A 3,176-nucleotide genomic window follows, 5' to 3' on the forward strand; every position below is an offset into this window, starting at 1 on the left:
AGATATTTATTTATTCAAAAATATCAGAAAATGGCTTCTAGGTATCTTAAGACAGCTCTCTTCTTTGATAAAAATATATTAAAATTTTAATATTTTAAATAAAACTAAATTATAATTTTTATAATATTTAATTATTTTAAAATACCAGAATAGGACATCCAGTTATATTAAGACTGCCCTTTTCTTTGATATCGAAAATAAATAAACATTATTATTAAAAATATATATATATGATTAAGATAATAATAAAATAATAATTAAAGCAATAATTAAAATATAAAATTAATAACAAAATAATATTGTAATTAAATAATGATCAAAATAAAAGAAATTAAAAAATTATAAAACTAAATATAAAGTATTAAAAATAAAGATAATAATTCGAAATATTATGAAAGATAATGATTAATAGTGTAATTTAACCTAATTAATTAATAAATGATTAAAATAATAATTAATAAACTATGAGGGACTAAATTTGATATTTTCCTAAATATATATAAATACAGTTAATGGTTAAAATATAATAAAATAAAATTTAAACACTAAATTAAAATGATTAAAAGTCAATTTCAGTGACTAAATTGCAAAGTTACAGAACTATAAGGGTTGCGGAAAGGGTTTACCCTTTCTTAAATTACACAGATACCCTCCCCAAAACGACGTCGTTCGGGGGAGGGTTTATAAAACCTAAACGCCTGGCCCGAAGGGCCAAGCTTTCCCATTTCTTTCTTTTCTTTCTTTCTCTGAATGAGAGAACCAGAGTTCTCTCTCTGGTTTCTCTCTAGTTTCCCTCGCCGGAGGGAAACCGGCAGCCATAGGCCACCGTACTCCGCCGCCGGCCACCGTAAACGGTGGTCGGAATTTACTAAAAACACCCCCAAAGCGTAGATCTAAACGTCCTAAGGTCCGATCTAAGGTTATTTTAACCTAAAACCCTATAATATATCGTAAATCTACGATTTTCACCTTCGGTATTTCGGTTCTCCGGTGACGTTTGGGGTTCTCCGATGACAGAGTAAGTTCCTCTGTTCTCTTCTTCTTCTTTTTTTTCTTTTCTTTGCTGGATGTCCTCGTTTCTCTCGTGTTCTCCGTTGCTCTCTGTCCTTCCTCCCGTTTTTTTTTTCAGGTTCAGTGGTGGCTTTTATAGCCACCACAGTGTACTCCTCGGGCCGGTCCCATGGGTAGCATCTTTGGTGAGTCACCAAGCTATGGCGGTGACTCACCATAGAGCACTGATTTGGTGAGGCAGCTGGCTTCTGGAAAGCTCGACGAGGTCGGCGTCGTGGAAGCAGCAGCGTCGGCAGCAACTGGTTGGACCATCTGGCATCAGAGAGTCGGTCGTCGGGGTGGCTTCAGGGGTGGCGCCGCGTCTGAAAGCTAGGGTTTAGAAAACCCTAGCAGAATGTTACAAACCCTAAAGGGTTTGGGTTCTGCTGGGCCAATTATAATCGGGCCCCAATTTTGGGCTTTGTAATATTTTTATTATTATTATTATTATTTTTTTATTTAATGATAATAATATATATATATATAATAATATATTTTATTTAATAATAATAATAATTAAAATAATATAATGAAAAACTAGTGTCTACAGGTCCCATGGTCTTTCTGAACAGTCGTTGTTCAATTCCTCAAAGCGAGCCCTGGTCAGTGGCCGGGAGAAATCAATACCATCAAAAAGTGATTCAATCTCCACGCGAACCTGGTGCTGGCTGCTGAGAGCTCTCTTGACGCTCAGCCTCCCTCCTGAGCTTCCCAAGAACCCTGTTATCCTTGCTGATATCCTTTCCATGCTTTTTCTTAATCAGTTTAATAAAGTATTTCATAATCCTCTGGTCAAAATCCTCACCTGCAAGAAAAATTACCATAAGCAAAACTCGTAATAAAAAACAACTTTTAGAAACCAAAAACAAGAACAATGCTTACCTCCCAAATGAGTGTCTCCATTTGTTGAAAGAACCTCAAATACACCATTGTCAATTGTCAGGATACTGACATCAAATGTCCCACCACCAAGGTCGAAGACAATAATGTTTTTCTCACCACCTTTCTTGTCCAATCCATAGGTAATTGCGGCTGCAGTTGGTTCATTGATAATCCTAGCCACATTGAGCCCAGCAATAATGCCAGCATCTATGGTGGCCTGCCTCTGGGCATCATTGAAATATGCTGCAAATCAAACAGAGATGATTTGAGCATCATAAAGGATGACAAACATAATCATTTTTTCCAAAACGAGAACATTGTTTCTTATAATGCACTCACCAGGAACAGTAACCACTGCATTTTCTTCCCAAGGAAAGCTTCAGCTGTTTCCTTCATCTTAGTTAGAACCATAGCACTGATCTCCTCAGGGCTGAAGACCTTGGTCTCTCCATCCTTAATCTTTACTTGGATATAAGGCTTTCCATCCTTGTTCACAATCTTATATGGAACAAGTTTCATGTCCTTCTGGACCTCCTTATCATCAAACCTGCAAAGAACAAATATGTCTCATTAAGCATTAAGTCCCAATCTACCCCAAAAACATCAAACAAGAAACTTGAAAACACCGACATCAATCAGCCTCACCAAAGATAGTTCTCTCCGCATTCACAGCTGCCTGGTTCTTTGCAGCCTCACCAATCAGCCTCTCACTGTCGGTGAATGCCACCCAAGACGGTGGTAATACGGTTACCTTGGTCATTGGCTATGATTTCAACATGACCTTACTTGTAAACACCGACACAAGAATAAGTTGTACCGAGATCAATTCCAATGACTGTCCCCAATTTATTGGCTTCCTCCTTTGCAATTGAGATTGCAAAGAAACATCCTGTTTCAAAGCTTACCCAATTTTAGTACTTAATACCATTAAATGCAATCGTGGTGTTTGATTACCACATGATTCAAAGTAAACTACTACCGAGTTAGAAATCAATAGCAGAGAAAAGAAACTGGTCTCCGCGGCCAAAACGATAGTTTCAGCATCTTTCCATTTGTGCATTAAGCTATAAGATCTCAATCAATAAATCTACTTTCGATAAAGTTGTATAAACTGGTTACTCCACATGGCAAATTGTCGATGATAAAAATATTCTTATAAATATACATTCTCGTGCACAACATTAACAATTCTAAATTAAGATATTGCACCAAAAATAGAAATAAAGTGAAACATAAGATGTTTT

At 36.4% G+C, this 3,176-nt stretch overlaps 1 long non-coding RNA gene across 1 annotated transcript; it reads right to left on the reverse strand.

Annotated features, from left to right (window-relative positions):
- Nucleotides 1–1,761: 1,761 nt before the first annotated feature.
- On the reverse strand, nt 1,762–2,496 carry LOC120140476. Its single transcript, XR_005517726.1, has 3 exons — nt 2,272–2,496; nt 1,933–2,175; nt 1,762–1,855 (listed from the first exon to the last, which is right to left on the reverse strand). It is a non-coding gene; the product is annotated as an uncharacterized LOC120140476 (long non-coding RNA).
- Nucleotides 2,497–3,176: the final 680 nt, after the last annotated feature.

The sequence above is a fragment of the Hibiscus syriacus genome, unplaced genomic scaffold (assembly GCF_006381635.1).
Source record: "Hibiscus syriacus cultivar Baekdansim isolate YM2019G1 unplaced genomic scaffold, ASM638163v2 tig00110785_pilon, whole genome shotgun sequence".
NCBI lineage: Eukaryota > Viridiplantae > Streptophyta > Magnoliopsida > Malvales > Malvaceae > Hibiscus > Hibiscus syriacus.